Source organism: Callospermophilus lateralis, chromosome 13 (assembly GCF_048772815.1).
Source record: "Callospermophilus lateralis isolate mCalLat2 chromosome 13, mCalLat2.hap1, whole genome shotgun sequence".
In the NCBI taxonomy this organism is placed as follows: Eukaryota; Metazoa; Chordata; class Mammalia; order Rodentia; family Sciuridae; genus Callospermophilus; species Callospermophilus lateralis.
Window position 1 is genome coordinate 39,816,113 of NC_135317.1, and position 18,266 is coordinate 39,834,378.

The window sequence follows — 18,266 nt, forward strand, 5'->3', positions numbered from 1 at the left end:
AGCTCCTCATTCACACTGGGCACATGTCAAGTGCTCAGCAGCCACCCGTAGGCTGGTGGGTGCCATCTTGAGCAGTGCAGATAACAGTTCCATCTCTGCAGGAAGTTCTGTTGGCTGAATAAAAGAATTTGAAAGCATGTCAAGTGGACTTCTTCTTCTTTTTTTTTTTTTTTCCTTTTGTCAGTAATGTCAGAATTGGTGGCAATGAGACTAATGTGCATTCGGGCCTGTTTCTGAACCTCTTTCCAGTCTGTATGGTAGGGGTTCATCCTGTTGTACACCACATGACCTAGACCCTTGGCATACTGCCCTTCCAGCCCTTCACATCATCAGGTTTGGGCAGTGGAATATGCCTTCTCTGTGGTTGATCAAAGAAGCAGTGTCAACAGGAAATATGAGCCAGTGAGATGGAGAAGACTTCAGGAAAGATAACAGGAGGGGAGGCCAGATTCCATATGGTGTGTTCAGCTGGGTGGCCTCAGGAAGTAGGATAGGAGTAATTCCTACTTGCACAGAGTGGAGGTGACGTTCTGCTTTGGCAGGAAATGAATCACCCTTCTTAAAGATCATAGAGGCTCACTTTTCTCAGATCACACACTACTGCAAATCATGAAGTGATTTCCATAATCACACTTTGTTTCTTCCAAATTAAGGATGACAGTGCAAATAGTGAATAGAGTTATGCACCTTGAACCTGTGTTTTTCCTTTACCTTTGGAATGTTTATGTATGCCCCATAATCGCCCTTTGAGTTTCAAATGTACTCTATTATAAAAGGTTTGGAAATCTGAAAAAAATAACAAAAATTAAAATCCACAAATACCCAGTTCTCCTGTACCTTAAAAGTGATCAGTTCCTGTACCATAGGAAAGTTGATTTGTTACAGTATATTTTACTGATTTAGAGGTTGCCTTGTTCAACTGGCTCCTCAGGAGGGATGGTGAGTGTTAATATCAGGCTCCTGAGGCCAGAGTTAAGATAGTGAGAGAGAGAAATTACAGAGGGGAAAATTTTAAGTCAGGAAAAGGAAAGATTTTTCCAGTGCTCAGAGCTGTCCAGTCACGGAATAGGCTGGCTGCCCGGGCAGGGCCATATGTGGCAGATGCTTGGGACATTTCAGCCACCAGTGTTGGGACTCTCTTTCCTGGGGCTGTCAGGAGCTCCCTGACAACTCCAACCTCTGGGTCCCGGGGCAGAAAGAAGAGAGAGCATCGAGGAGGGAGTGCTCTTGCTAGCCAGAGCAGGAATTCTAAATGAGCGTCCAGGACAAGGAAAGTGTTCTGATCAAGTGTTGTTGGACCCTAGGACTCCTGGAGCTGGTCCCTGGACCAGTGCTTTGTTGTTGGCACTCGGGGAGATGCAGAGCTCAGGCCAGAATGGAAATCAGTGGTCTGTTTGCTTCATCAAGAACTTCTTGCTCAAAAGGAAAAAATGAAAACGTGCCGAACTCAGTCCAGTAGTTGATTTACAGTCTGGTGCCAAATTAAAAACAAAAATAATAATTTTAAAAAAAAGAGTCCAGTTTGCACGCAGGCATTTCTGTGAGCCATAATTTGAGTAGCACAGGCCTGAAGTATGGAGGGAGAAGGGGAAGGTCCCTGAAAACATGGAGCCCCAGGCCAAGTCCTCTCTCCCCAACCCCATCCACTGGCTCTCACCAGTACTTAGCTTTAGCACAGTGCTTTATCTTAAAGAAAGGGCACAAAGGCTAAAAAATGTTAGAAACCTCTCCACATAGCAACAGACTTGTTTCAAGAGTTCAGCAACAAGGTGGCAATGACGACTTTGGCATGAGGGTGACATGTCAGAATGGACACCACCTCCATTTCTAACTTTGCTTTGTTTGGAATTGGCAGCACATTTTTCTCTCCTCCCCTACCTCCGTCCTGCCCCACTCCCCAACTTTTACAAGCAGGAAGCTTTTTCTCTTCTTTTCTGGTAACCTCTGATCTGATCAGATTTAAAAGACAGTGTTCTTGGTATATATACTGCATGCATGTACTAATTTGTATCCAAAAAAAAAAAAAATCCCACCATTATTTACAACTACAATGCACCAATAAAAAATGTGGAAAAAAATAAAGTGTTTTTTAAAAAATCAGACAATGCAAGCTTGACTCTCAACTCTTGTGCTAGTTGCTTAGCTTCTCTAAGTTGGTCTCCTTATCTATTAAAATGGGGCAAATCTCACATACCTCATGGTAAAAGTATATGATGAAATGATGTATGTGAATATGCTTTTGTAAGCTGTATAGCAGTGCTTTCATGGGGATGATGCCCTCAGTTTCTCCCTTGGTCTAACACTATTTAATGTCATTTTTCTTAGGTTGAGCTGTTACTAAACCCTACTGCATATGAAAGATGGTTGTAAGAAATGCCCTGTTGTGTGCATGCAAAAAGGCAGGGCAGAGAATAGCTATGCCCTTGGAGCCCCTGACCTTCAGGTGGAAGACAGGGAACCTCCTCCCTTTCCACCCCCTGCAGTGGGGGTGGTGCCGTTTACTGGGATGCAGTGGGGGGAAGAAGAGACCTGTGCCTAGATTTCAGCCTAAGCAACCCCACTGCCACAGTGTCTGGAGATGAAGCCATATGTACTGCTCATATTGAATGTCAGGAGGGAGATCAGGTCTCTTTAAAGGAGGAAACAAACACATTTGCTTAAGGAAGGCAAAGATCACTTTCATGCAGACTGGAGCCTTCCAAGGCCATTTTCTACTTTGGCAGCAAGTGGGTCAAAAATTATTGAAAGGAACCATGGCTTCATTTTTTTTTCACTATTTTCTCTCTCCACTGTAATTCATATAAATGTTAAGTGCAAATGGAAATTTTTCAGTAATACATTGGGAATATACTCGTGCTGGCAGAATGCATGTATATGTTCCACCTCATGTTTATAAAATTGCAAAAGCCTGCTCAGCCTTTTTTGGACAGAAATGCTTGTGCTCAGTGTGGAAATCAGTGGCCCATGTTTTAAAAGGAAAGCAGTAACCTAATGGGTATTGTTTGGGGGTTATGTGAACAGCCTGTGGGTGGGCCTACCAGGCTTAACAGCGTTAAAAGCAGGGATACAGCTCAGAACAGAAGTACACCTTCCTGCAGCCTTTGGGTCCCCTAGGCCCTGCTGGCGTGGACTCTGCCCCACCTTCAGGACTCACTCTCCCTCTCACAGAGGCAGAGAGCTGCCTTCCAGGTACCTGGAGGTAGTAGATAGAGAAAGAGACCTGTAGAGGCTCCATGCTCAAATCCCAGGGATCTTTCTATAAGAAGGTGTGTCTGTTTAAAGACCCATCAGTTAGGAAGAGCTTGCAGTGCAGAATTGTGGAACCAGCCTGTTAGGCTGTGGGAAGTGGGGCCAGGAGGGCTGCTGCTGCTCTGCACTGATACACCAAGCCGGTCATGGTTCTCTGCACCCACTGCTGAAGATTTAAGAGTGGGTCACAAGACCAGACCAGTGTGCAGCTCAGCTCAGTCATTGTTGGGGTGTTTTTAACCTTTTTTGGGAGGGGCGGGAGACCAGGGATTGAACTCAGGAGCACTCAACCACTGAGCCATATTCCCAGCCCTATTTTGTATTTTATTTAGAGACAGGGTCTCACTGGGTTGCTTAGCACCTCACTTTTGCTAAGGCTGGCTTTGAAATCTCGATCCTCTCGCCTCAGCCTCCCAAACCACTGGGATTGGAGGCATGTGCCACTATGCCCAGCCACTTTAACCCTTTTCAGGGCATCCTTCCCGTTACATTACCTGCTCTGCCTATGTCATGAGATCACCTTAAGATCAGATGAGAGAACCTATGTGATTGTTGTTTGAAAGTTCTAATATCTTAGACATATATGTTGTTGTTGCTGTTTTTTATTTTTAAAATATTCCTTTAGTAAAGCTAGTCAGTTTTTGTGCATTATCTTATATTTGCATACATTTTTACATGGTCATTACAATATTACACAAACCATTTTACATTATAATATTTTTTTTCTTGACTGTGGTTTTGCAATTTGAAAAGTATTGTCGTATTCTGCTTTGATTTATCAGAATGCTTTAAACTGTTTCATTAAACCAATATATTTTAGATTCTTAAACTTTTTCCCCTTGGTTTTGTTATTACAAGTTTTCCACTAATATCACGACAAGTCTATCATTTTTTTAAAGTGTCTTCCTAAGGATTTTATGGTCTGTTTCATACTCTATATATGAAAAGATATATATGAAAAAATATGAAAAATTGTACTCTATATATGTGTAATAAGAATTGTAATGCATTCCGCTGTTGTGGATTTAAAAAAATAAAATCAATAAAACTAAAAAAAAAAGGCTAAAAATATCTTGTTATATTTTTAGATATGTTCTTTAACATATATGAATAAATAAAGCTTTTCAGTTCCTTTATAGCTAAAAAAATTCACATCATATTTCATTTCTAAAAATTTTCTTATTTATTTATTCAGCAGATTTTTATTGAGCCCTTAAGCTAGGGTTCTATAACATAAATATCAGCAATACCCATCCTTTTCCTAATATGCTAATGGAGAGCTTGAAACAAATAATAAATTACTACTTTTCAGTTTAATACTAGTTTCTATAAGGTACAGTATATATGTTATTTTTTAAAATCAATTTTATTTTCTTCTTACCCAACAAATTCCTCCCTCACCAATTGCTTTTCCTCAGTCCACATCCTCAGACATAGCAACAAAACTGGAAACTGGCCATTCGTTTACATATCTGGTCTTTCAAGTCCAGAAAGAAAATTTAACCATCAAGTGTCATTGGCTAGGTAAGCCCAGTTCTCTTCTGCTGTCAGGCCTGACTGGTTTTATGACCCAGAGACTTGAGAAAATTAGACTGGTAAGCAAAACATTAAACCTGTCTCTTCTTCTTTCCTTCTAATTGATGATTTACCTGATCATTAAGAAAAAAAATAATTTAATGATCACTGAAAGTTACCTACATTAAAATATTAGCAGCACTTTACCTGGGTTTTTTCATAAATCATTTGTGTTTCACATTGCAGAAAGGGGAGCCATAGAAAATGTATGCTCCCTTCAAGCCCTAAAGCAAGGCTTTAGAACTTAACAGGATTGGGCTCTTCACTTCTGAATATTTTGTTTTCTTTGCAAGTTCACATTTATAAGCTGTTGAATATGTCACTTTGAACCTGAGGATTCTCAGGACTAAGAGTACTATGGTTTTCTTGAGGTAGTCTTTAAATTGTGAATGAATGTTGAGCTTACTAGTTATTTCAGTTAATATATGTATTAAAAAATAAGACAAACTTGGTTTCTGCTTGCTCCTAATCTGTATTTTATTCATGTTTACATTATGTATGACCACTAATTTATTGCTCATACATTACATAGTAATAAGAAATTACATAATAATAAGAAATGCTCTGAGAATAAAGTAGAACCAGGTTTGCAGCAAAGAATAGCTACTCTTGTTAAGGTTATATTTGTTTTCTTAAAGTTGAAAGATGAGCAGTTATGTATAGAAACATTGATCAGAATAGACTTTGTCAAGATAACATATCCAAGTGTTCCATATCTCCAAAAATGTTCTACTTTTGAAGATTAAATGTTAGCAGATGTTTATCTATTTACAAGACTTTCTCTGGAGACTCTCCCCTAGCATCTGTTGACGTTCATAATAGGTAGCAGTTTCTGCTTCCTGGCCTTGCAGTTCATGTCCCTCCTAGGTAAACCCTGCATACTCATTGTGTGCTTGGAAGTAGAACATGAAGTATTGCATGTGGATTGTGTGAATGACAGTCACTGATTTTAAAAGACTAATATGTGGATATGGACAGCTTGAGAGTGACAAAAATGTGTAGTATTTTCTAATAATAAAGAGTAAAAAGTCTCCATTTCCCACATTGTCTCCATGTTCCTAAGTAAGCACTAAATATTTATTGGTAGTTTGATTGAAAAGGAAACATCACAGTGTGGAAAGAATATTTCACATTTTTGTGGTGGTGAATATGAGAGTCCTCTTCAAGACCCTTCCTGCTTTAAGTTGAAATCGTTAGCTGGGCACAGTGTTGCACTTGTGGAATCCCAGTGACTCTGGAGACTGAGGCAGGAGGATCACAAGTTCAAGGCCCGCCTAGGCAACTTTGTCAGACCCCGTCTCAAAATAAAAAAGGCTGGGAAGGCAGCTTAATCACCAGGACCAAAAAAAAAAGGTCAAATCTTCTCTCTTTAATCCTGTGTACAGCCCACCAGCTCTGCTGGTGAGAACCTGTATGTATTAGGCCAAGGTCATGGGTTCAGCCCCCATATGGCCCATACATGGCATCCAACACCACCATACAAGCAAGTGGAAAGTTGTAGGGTTTGTGCTGATTCAGAATTTCCTGAAAAACAATTCAAAGTGTGTGTACTCTTCAGGAGAGACTGAAGAGAGATGTTACTCCTGGGCGAACACATGGAATCAGGATATGAGGTCATTTAGACAGTACTCTGTTGATTTCCATATCCACAAAATGTAATGGCCCAAAGCCCTGAAGAGGTTCCTGAGGCTCACTCCAGAATTACTGAGTGTTTTGAAAGGGCCTGTGGCATGATGGCATTCTTGCTCTAGAAAGCTTCATCTGGCAGGAGTATTAGCCTTGATGGATGTTTGCTGAGTTCAGTTTGGATGAGAAGGTGGATATGATCTAATGGAGCAGAAGAACTGGAATTCAGAAGTAATCACTGATCCTCTGGGTTTGAGATGCAGTGTGCTGCTCTGGCCTGGTTTATCTTTTGGGTCATCCTTGAGAATCTTCACCCTGAATCTGATGGTCTTGCCAGTCAACTTGAAGAGAGCATCTAATCCTAAAAAAGCTAAATCAATGACTCCAAATTAGCTGATATTGATGATCAGATGACTTTGACAATTTTCCTCTGCACAGTTTTAATATTTTAATGTGATATTTTGAAAGAAGAACCAAAAATACCATTCCCATCATAGCCTCAGTAAAACATCTGTATTTGACATTCATAACTTAAAATTTTGTGTTATAAATCAAGTTATTCTGATAAATATGCTTTCAAGCCAGGGTCCAGCCCTGGCAAGAAATATATGTGGATTTTGGTCATCTTGTCTTGAGTAATTTTACATCTTAATGATCATGCTGTTGAACGCTTCCCTGGTGGTAATTTAGGTGCACTTTCACTAAGAGCCACTGCCCAGGCTTCCCCTCTGTATTGAGAGGGGGCAGAAAGTGCATTGATTCTTCCTCTTTCTCCTTCCATCCCCCACTTCATGGACATGCACCTTCAACAGCCATCTCCGAACTATCCCTTTGTTGTGGAGTCTCCCTCTATAGCAGTCTATATATTGCTGTAAGATTAATCACTTCTCTCCCTGCCCAAAAATCTTTAGTGGTCCTCTGCTGTTCAGTCTGAATTTTTTCAGTGGCTTTCCTGGTATATTTGGTAACTTTATAGAAGTCAGGTTCCTTAGGTCTCGGACCAATTGTGCTTCCCTGACAGGACATTTTCTCCTTTCACTGCCTAAATATTTTCTGTGATATAAATTTGTTTATTCATTGCAGCCTAAACTTCTAGCAAGTTCTTCCTTGCAGCAAGTGTAAATATCATCAGATCTGTACCAGCACTCTATAATGGCACATCTTGAGTCTCCTGTTTTTTGTTTTTTTTTTTTTAAAAAAAAAAAGATTTTATTATTATTCAGGTAAGGGCAGGCTGACAGATCAGAAGATAAACTGCCACTGAACAGATAGTTTGTTATTGTTACCAGGAGGAAGGGGAAGTCTGTACCCTTCAGAGAAGCACCAGGGTCCATCAGAAGCCAGAGAAAGTAGGGAAAATGAGAGCAAGAGTCTTGAGAGAGAGAAAGAGTGCACATGTGGATGTGTGCATGCATTTCAGGAAGGAATACACAAAGCAGGTAAGCAGCCTAGGAAGGTTTAGGATTGGTGAGTTTGAATAATTTCATCACCTCTGGGTCATAGCTACTGCCCCCAGTTGCCTGTTTTCTGGCCCTGGGGTAATAAGGGTAGAGGAATAGTGGCCTGGAATGTAAGGACTCCTAAAGTGGGTGGTTAGGGGTGTGGGTTCTGGATTTGTTGGTTGCATATGAAAGCCAAGCTGCCTTGGAAGGGACAGTTCTTCTAAGGTTTCAAAGCTCCAAGATGTCAAAGCATCAAAAATACAAAATAAAGAGACCTCATTAGATACCTACTCACCCTTACAGCCCCACTTCCTTTATAAACTGTTGTGCAACCTTGAATGAGACTTGAGTGCCTTATCTGTGAAATGATGGGTTGAGTCATAGCACAGCCAAGGGCCCACTGTTTCTTCCCTATGGAGAGGAAGCTTTTGACTCTTCCCACAACTTTTTCCCCATCCCAAGTCCTTTGGTTTATGTGCCAGTGGGAAGGTGCATGGTCAGTCCAGGAACTAACCTCAGTGTCTTGAAGTGGGTGACTCTCTGTGTGGCTCCTGCTTATGGAGGGCTGGTCTGTAGCCAGCCACCCCGGGCTTCACTTTAACCTCTTGCACATGTGGACTTTCCTGCCTACGCTTGTATTCCTGAATTCTTTGGCTAATGGATTCTCTTGGGGACTTACTTATTGGCCCTGCAACTTTCATAACTTTGGAGTTCTTGGTCTGAGCCAAATGTTTATTAAGTGTAGAATATACATCTTTGCCCCATTTGACAGGTAACATTTAATGATACCTTTGTAAAGGAGAACCAAAAATAGCATCAATTTCCCAGTATTAGACAAAACATGGCAGACCTTCTGTGCTGCCACTTGGAAAAATAAATCTCTGTTTTATGTGGTCGAATTAGTAATTGAGGTGGCCGTGAAAGGGTGTGTAGAACTCTTTATTTTTCAAAGCAAGAGAAGAAAATTAAAACTCCTTGTTGATACTGCCGCCAGGACATGGGCTGTAAAGGGTAAAAGTGAAAGGTTAATCCATTTGGCACAGAGTAAGAACCATTCTATAAACTTAAACTATGTGAAAATTATTGTGTGTTGATGTTCATTATGGAAAAAAGAATAATTAGAAACAGTACTTTGCTGTTCATAATAGTCAAATCCCACACACAACAGATGAAGCAGGAACTTTCAAGAGTATTGTGAAAAGTTTTGCATTACTTAGAAAACTCCAATAAATTGGATTTCATAAATATTGGTGTTAATAAGGACATTTTAAGGTTTTATAACTTATTGGTGTGAGTATAACTGACAGTGCTGTCCCATTAATACAGAATTTATTCAAACAAACATATAAAGCAGAAATGGTTCTTGACTAAACAAATGTACAATGAATATGTGAAATGAATAGCAACTGGCACCCTAATTAGCATGTCATTTTAATTCTGCTCTTAATTACTGCTTGTGATGACCCAAATGTGGCTTTGCAACTCAGGACTTTAAAGGGAACTAAAATGATTAGTGCTTAAAAGCAAACAAAACACACACAAATGCAGGGAATAAAAATCCTCAGATTCTCCTTTTCTTTCTTGTCCTTTGGATAAGGCTGGACCCATATGGAACATTCTAGAACTACATGTTAAGCTAGTGAAGCAGAGTGACTGGTAGGTGGGAGTAAATATGGCTTGAGGAATATAAGTGGTTAGAATTTGCCAAGAGAAAAGGATAATTTTGACCATCCTTGACAGAAGTTTATTTAAGAATGTGAAAATCCACAGGTGAAAAGAACCTTCATAAACCAGAAGACATGCCAGCCTTTGTGGCACATGCCTGTAATCCCAGCAGCTCAGGAGTCTGAGACCTGAGGACCGAGAGTTCAAAGCCAGCCTCAGCAACATGAGGCACTAAGCAACTCAGTGAGACCCTGTCTCTAAATAAAAAATACAAAATAGGGCTGGGGATGTAGCTCAGTGGTTTAGTGCCCCTGAGTACTATCCTGGGTACCCTCCCCCCCCCAAAAAAAAAAAAAAAACACATAAATAAATAAAACCAAAAGACATTCACAAACTTGGAACCATCTTGTCTGTTTTTCCCCTGGCTCCCCAACCCCTCCTCCTAGACCCTAGCCCACTCTTTCCTGCTTCTGCCTTCCTAATTCCTGGAATTCCTTGGGTTCCTAAAGTGACTGATAAGACCTGGTTGGAGCCTGAGATTCTGCCGGGTTTTTTTTTTTTTTTTTTTGGACGCTAATACACCAGCCTGGCACAGTTTTTATAGATGCTAGTAGAAGACATGGTACTCCTGGGTCAGAAATAAAGGCCATTTATTACTCCCAACAGCAGTAGTAGCAGCCAGAGTATCCAGCATTCTTATATCAGTTCCCTGAGCCCTAATTCCTATAAGGACAACACAAAGAGAGCCATGTGATAACCGCACACAGTGGTTTGCTTTACAGGAGGGAAACCCTGAGCCGTGGGAACCCAAATCTCTTCTAATGTGCAGTAAGCATGCCTGTCCTTTGCTGTACAGGGAGACACTAGCTCTGTCTTCTGTGGCTATTCACTAAATGAATATCCTTGAGAAGATAGTGCAGAACATTAGGGAAGTCATATGTTACTTTGGTCCCAAGGTATGCAGAAGTACTGGGGACTCATGGAGAATTCTCCAAACAATGGCCTCTGCTGTTTCTCCAGTGCTGCCTTTGATCAGTATGAAAGAGAAAGAAGAATTTCACAAACGGCAGCCAGGTATGGTTAATTCCATCCATGAACTTGTTCAGAAGATCTTTTATAATCTTTCTATAGATAAACTTGGTCATCCTCATTTAAGAGTCGCATGTTTGGGAATAATGAGCTAAATAACTATTTTTAAATGGCTAATAGGGGTTGGGGATGGAGCTCAGTGGTAGAGTGCTTACCTGGCATGCCTGAGGCCCGGGCTCAATCCCCAGCATAAATAAATAGGCTAACAGTTATTAAGCCCTCACTGTGTTCTGCACCACTGTGAAGTATGTTGTATGACCTCACTGTACCTCTAGGAGGTTATTATGGGCAGGGGCAGAACCCCCATTTCTTATGATGAGAAAGCTGCTTCATAGCATTCAGCCATCGGTAGCAGACATTCAGACACAGAATGTCAGGGTCCCAAGCCAGTGCCAAGGTATACTGTTTCTCCCTTTTCCATTTTCTTTCATTTAGAAGCTTTTGGGGGTGGTGAGGATGTTAATAGTGGTTTTGAGATTTTGTTTCAACAAGTAAAATTAGTGGAATGCTTGCAAGTAGATAAGATCAAGAACACCTAAATGGATATCTTATAAACAGCATCACATTAATCCTCCACATTAATCCTACTGTCTTTTCAAGGGAAATGGTGTTCCTGTTTTATTCATGAAGAAATGGTAGCTCAAGGAGGTGGTGAACTTTATTAAAGACATATAACTGACTAAATCAGGAGCCTGGGAGCCAGGGACATCCTATGTGGCCATAAAACTCTCCCAGTTGCCAGTAATGTTCATAGGTAGACCCTGAAGTGCCCTAAAATAGCTCAGCTTCATCTGAAACAGAAAAGAACATTTTAATAATAGGTTCACTGTAGCTTGTTAAATAATTCCATTTCTTTGAAAGGCTGAGCACATATGTGTAATCTAATCACTGCATTGACTAACCTTCAGTTGCTCTGAGGGTCTTTATCTTGCTTTCATAATATTTCAAGTGCTGTGGAGCTTCACACACTTGGGCCATTCATGGCCTTCCAGCAGCCTCTCCAGATTGCCTTCTTTGCCCCTCTTCTTCTTTTTTAGAAAAAAATTTTAAAAATAATGAGTCAGGGGGCTGGGGCTGGGGCTCAGTGGTAGAGCACTTGCCTCACACATGTGAGACACTAGGTTCAATAATAATCATCATCATTTTCATCATCAAACCTCAAGCTTCTTTATTAAAAATAAATATCATGTAATTTTGCTCTTGTCCTAGTCCTAAACCAAAAAAAAAAAAAATGGTTATAAATGCATATCAGCAGATATAGGTAGATCTGGAAACACACACAGACAAATGTAATTTTCCCTCAGCAGGTTGCCTTGGCAACCATTCCACTAGCATCTTCTGGCAGACATTTGAAGCTTGGCTAAGGTGTGCATGCTAATTGTATAGACGTGCTTAATATTGTCCATTAACATAGCAGTTCCCAGATTCTTCCAAATTCTCATAAGGGGACTTTGTGCATCGTGAACATTTTAAATACCAGCAAGACAGGAGCCTTTTAAAGTGATTTCCTGTAGTGATTTCCTGATAAATACTCTAGTTACCACCATGTTGCACTGTCAAAATTCTCTTGTTCAGTAGCACAGGGTACCATGTAAAGCTTAGCAAACACATTCACTGTATTTACATGTCTATGTTATTGTCATTACGTATTTTACTATATCTGACAAGAATGAGGATATTCTTTGGTTTATGGATATGTATTCACTTTTATTGGAGAGTTTATAAAAGTTGAAACCATGGTTTTTTAAAATGCTTTTAGCTATATTTAGCATCATTTTGGTTTTCAGTAACTGCTTCAATTCTTATTCATTTCGAATAGTCACATTCTTTTATTTTAAAAGTTCCCACCAAGATAAGTAATTGTATTTTAGTATAGTGCTTTACAGCTATATCTAAGTGATTCCAGATACCACATATAGAAGATTAGGATTATGTCACTTTAGCCTGTTGTCCAGTGTATATTTATTAGATGAGATCATAGGAACATTCTGTCATTAATTTTGCTTGTGAACACTTTGTTGTATATGTAACTTGTATGTACTTAACTTGTACAGTTAAATCAGTAAGTCCAGCCATGGTTTTCACATTATCCCAGGATGTTTACCTAAATAACCCTTTGACTGGATGCTAGAATGTAGCTACTTTATATTTGCTTTTATAGCATAACATGCATATGGAACCAGCCCCAGAAAACCTCATTTTGTAGCAAGTATAACAACAGAGTTTGAACTTCTGCTGTTGAACTGGTTTCAGTGCCTGGATAGTTCTAACAGGATCCTTTGCCAGAAAGTTTATATTTTTTCTTTCTATTATAGAGTGTTTAAAATGAGGAAAGCAGGTGCCCCATCTCTTGAAAAAAAAAATTGTATATGTGTGTGATGATGATGATGGTGATTAATTGTTGTGCTTCTATGAATGTTTATTGTGTATTTCGACATTCTTGGTAACTTGGTGACGTTAGTTAGAAAGTGTTCATGGGATGATTATCAGTTTGATTCTCTTACAAATTTCTCATGGGAGGGGAGGGATCCGCTCGCTCACTAAATGATTACTCTAAAGTATCCTTGGGTCCCTGCCAAAACAGAATTTTATGCACCAGAGGGACAGAGGAGGAGGTTGAGGTGACAGAGAGTATGTTGTTGCACAGCCTGTGAAGACTATGATGGCGAAAAAAGATTCTAAGCACATGTCAGTAGCAGGCTATTGGCTGCCTGCATAGATCTCTCCTCTTCCCAGCTGAAGCTGTAACTGTTGAGTCTGCCACATGGCTTTCCACCAGGCTGGGAGTGCAAGTCAGCCGCCAGTGATGGGAGAATACCCAAAGGCACAAAACAGCTCTCTTGTTCCTGGAGGCTGCTGCAGCAAAGTCAGCTCCCACAGGCTTTTCAAGTGAGTAGAAAATCAAAAGGGTGTTACAGAGATTGCAGTCCTTCTCTGAAAATTAGGAAACACATTGAAAAGGAACCCTTAGCAGAGATGGGGATTTGGTAAGGAACGCTGGTGACATCAGATCAATAGAGAAGTTTAGGGCAGCTCATGGAATCAAAAGCAAAGGTATCTACATGGAGGACAGCTGTACAGGGGTAACCAGGAAGCCAAGAGAATTCCTGTGCCCAGCAAATATGTCCTTCTGAGGTGATTCTGGCTTGACCTTTCTCTTCTGGATGACAGAACAGGAATCTTCATCTTTGCAGAAGATCATCTTGCTTTTAGAATTAAATACACTCTGGGTATTTACACATAGGCCTATAATCCTAGCAACTTGGGAGGCTAATGCAGGAAGATTGCAAGTTCAAGCCTAGCCAGGGCAACTTAGCAAGACCCTGTCTCAAAATAAAAGGATTAAAAGGATTGGTAAGGATTGGTGATGTGGCTTAATGGTAGAGCACCCAGTACCACACACACATACACACACAAAGAAGAAGAATATTAAACACCCATAAGGATGCTTTTGTGATGCTAGGAATTGACTTTAAAGGAGTCCTGGGGTGTACATGTTGTAGCAGATTTTTTTTAGCTATATGATATGTTATATATTAGTAACTAATACATTGATATAATAAGCATATAACATGACCTGCTAAATAATGTTATATGGCAAATAATTTATAGGTTTAAAAAAACATGAAATTTGCTTGGAGAACACAATTCACAAAAGTTTGAAAAATTTTAAATTTCAACTTTAAAAATAAAATTGAATAGCATAAAGTGCATATGTACTACATGAGACTGAAGAAAATTAATTCTGGAAGTGCTCTAGTGAAACAATGTGCATCCCAATTTTATGTGATGACAAAGTAGAACCAACCTTGTATGTTTGTAAGAGAAATAAAGCAAGTGGATATAAAACTGCCCCTTCACAGGTTAGGCATCTTAGAATTGGGCTTTAGTCACTGTATAAAGACACGGGAATTCCATGCCCATTCTGCTGTTGTAAGTGTCTACAAACATGGACCTTAGAGCAAAGGTCTGTAACATTTTTTAAAACAGCCTCTTGTTTGGAAAATGTTTTTAAGTGATTAAGTGATCTTTTATTGTTTCATTGAAGAGATGAAAAGCCATTGTAGCTCCCTTAAATTGGGGTTAAATATAGCTAATGACAGTGCTAGAGGCTAAGTATACTGACTTCCTTTCCAGCCACTGCCCTGATATCGGGCATCCCCCAAAGCTCCGGGCAACTGAATATCAGAGCCCTCCTTGCTCTGCCTAGGGGAAATGAACTCTCTGTCAGGCCCTTACTACCAACCCAGAAAATCCTGGGTTCCCCTTGAAGGTGGGTTGCTGTGGAAACCAAAGGAAAGGAAAAATTAAAATCCCATGATAAAGGCCAATTTGAGGAAATATAAAAGGGAACACAAAACACTCAGAGGGAGCTAAAAACTTCACCGAACAAATAAATAAACAACAAAAAAAACCCCAACAACTGAAGTCCACAGACATCTTGCCTTCCCTTCTGAGATAAAAGTCAGAGTTTGTTAGAATAGATGTGAGAATTGAGAAGTATAGGGTACTCAAAAAGCAGGTGAATGTTGTGCTTTCAGCTCTGTTCCCAGTAAAAGTCACAAAGGGTTTTATGTTCTGGAATATTCCATATTAGCACGTGATTTTAAGAGAGACAGAGGGTGTTTGTTCTGGAGTTTGGATGAGAAGTTATAAAATAAATGCATTCTGACATTAAAAGTCACTAAAGGTATTCAGCATTATTTGAAGATGAAGAGGGGGAGGAGAAACCAGGCCTGCTTTATTCATGCCCTTTCCATGTCGTCAGGCAGTTTTCTCAAACCCTGACGGAGGGAGTCTTCTATGTACCATAATTCTGTCCTCTTGTCCCTGCAATTATGTTTGTTCTTTACTTGCTACTTAGAGGTCCCTTCTCCTAAGCCAACAATTTGAAACAGTCTTGTTGCATTTAGTTCTAAATCTGTGGCAGTTAAAAAGGAAATGACTAAAAGATAATGCTGGACTAAAAGATAATGTTTAGTTTTCTACCCACAAAGCAGATGCTCTTTGTACTACTTAAAATGGACTAGTTTGTACCCACAGAGCCAAACTCCTTGTGATTGCCAAGAGCCAAGGAGCTCTGAATCATGCTAGAGGAAGAATTCCTGAGTGCTTGCTGCTCCCTTCTTGGCTCTGCCACTGGCTGATGAAAATTGAAGACCACTCTAGAGGCTATGAGTGGATTCCCGATCATGAAATAGTTCACTGAGTAACTGTGTAGCAGGAAAAGGCCTGAGTACCACCCCTGGCAGGTGCACCTATAGTGAGCAGGCGTGCAGGGTAGAGTCCATGAGGAGTGTTGACCAAGAATGAAGGCTGGGGCTGGAGGAGAGCTGGCAAGTGCAGTTTGAAGGACATGGTCCTCAGCCTTGTGAAATCATGCCAGGATGGCACTAGAACTGCGAAGAGCAAACAGCACTACCCACATTAGCGAGTGTAAGGAGAAAGACATTCATTAACGCTTTTAGGTGGCCCAAAGAATCTGGGGGAGGACAGGGCGGGAAGCCAGAACAGTTCCAGACCCATATGGAGGGACTGTTCACGTGGCACTTTCACTGTCCGCAAACCAGATACCTAGTCCAAGATCACTTTGGTCAGAAAAACTTAATTCCTGCTTCTTGAGGGTACTGTCTTCCAAATCAGAATCTAGCACAAAGACGTCAGACTAGCACAGCCAAAATCCATTCCTTCTCCATCTTAGCTACTAAGAAGACTGGGAACATGGGTTTCTGGAACTCATAGGAGCACCCTCAAATGGGAGAAGTCTATTTGAAAAGATGCCCAGTTGTCTACAAGACTTGTCTGCTGTGTCCCCCATCCTTCTGGTCATGGCCTCACTTGTCATGTCTTCCAGGAAGCATTCTCCACCGAACCCTGTAACCCATAATCAGGGTCAGTATGTGTACAGCTCCTTCCCAGAAAGCCACGTCCATACCACTGAAGCATGGTCCTGCCACATCCTTCTGTAAATCTCTGGCTGTCACCCATCTCAGTGGATGCTTCCAGATCTTTGTTCTTTCCTCTTGGTTTTGCACACTAACCCCAGATCTCATTAGCGGCTTCTTTTTCACATTGACTAAACTTGTTTCATCCTTTTCCTTTTCTGGTACCCACATGGTCTTCCTTTCTCCCCACCAAAAACTGTAAACTCTAAAAATGGAGCCATATATCTTTTTCTTTCTTTCTTTTTTAAATCTCCCACAGCACCTAGTATCATTCTGGGCTTACAATAGTTGATTGGTAAATATTTTCTAAGTACAGTTCGTTAATTATCTGAATTGATTAATGCTTTTCAAAAGTATCTTGGTAGTAACTACTTAAAAAATAGTGAATAAGAAATAAATGGGCTGGGGTTATGGCTCAGCAGTAGTGCATGCTCCTAGCATGTGCGAGGCGCTGGGTTTGATCCTCAAGCAGCACATAAAAAATAAATAAACAAATAAAAATAAAGGTGTTGTGTCCAACTACAACTAATATATATATATATATGAAATAAATGAAACAGGGACACTTAGGCTATGTTCCAATAAAACTTTATGGGAAAATGTACATCCACAAGACTGGGATCCTAATTAGAATAAGATATATTCCATGCTTGTGTAAATATATCAAAATAGATTCTAATGTCATGTATAACTAAAAAGAACAATTAAAAAATCTTTATAGACACTGAAATTCAAATTCAAGATTATTTTCTTGTGACACAAAATATTATTCTTTTGATTTTCTTTTTTTTTTTTTTTAGTCATTTAAAAGTGTAAAAATCATATTTAGCTTATGGACCATTCAAAAACAAGCCATGGGTCACATTTGGCTTGAGAGTTTGGCTGCAGTTGTTCTCCCCTGCTACAGGTGATGGGAAGGGGACAACTAAAAGGGTTCAAGGTCAGCTCAGTATTTTAGCTAGTTCCCCCTGACTTCAGTGGAACTTTAAGGATTAGGTCTGAAGAACTTTAAGGATTAGTCTGAGCAGCAGTCTGGATGATAGATGGTGAGGGCCTGAAATAGAGTAATGTCAGCATGGATACAGAAGAAGGGCCAGCTTCGAGATGTGTATTTTGGAATCAAAATCAGCAGGACTTGGTGACGGATAAGGAGTGAAAGAGTGATGTCCCCATTTCGGTGTAATAACAACTACCCCAGTGTCCTACAACTCTGGCTGACCACAAAGAATCAGGGTACATCTTAATGCATGCTTAGGTTTGGGTCCATTTATAGGCTCTTCTTTTTATCTGCAAAAGGAGACTACTGTTAGTCAGTAATGCCTCCCCTGGTCAGGTTTCTCCTCTGGTTGTCTCTTAGTAGTAGTAATTTCATTTACTGTTGAATGAATAGTCTCAATGTTACTCTTATTAAAATGATACCCCAGTGGTCTGTAAGAATTACCCAACCATTTTGATATTTTCTCCTGTTCTATCTCACCAAAAGAAGGTGCTAAGTAATTGCTTCCAAAGTAGATAATTACAGAACATAAGCTAGGCCCCCCATATTAGAAGAAATTGAAGTGGTAAAATCTCGGACTGATTAGAGTGAACTCCTTCTTTCTCTGTTTATTCATGAATCCTTTTTTTTTTTTTTTTTTTTGCAAATCTTTGTGGTTTTTGCCTTCTCAGCAAACTT

General features: G+C 40.1%; 1 protein-coding gene across 2 annotated transcripts in view; it reads left to right on the forward strand.

Moving 5' to 3' along the window:
- Fam171a1 (family with sequence similarity 171 member A1) overlaps positions 1-18,266 on the forward strand; it is a 115,800-nt gene that overhangs the window by 46,877 nt on the left and 50,657 nt on the right. The window lies entirely within an intron of this gene.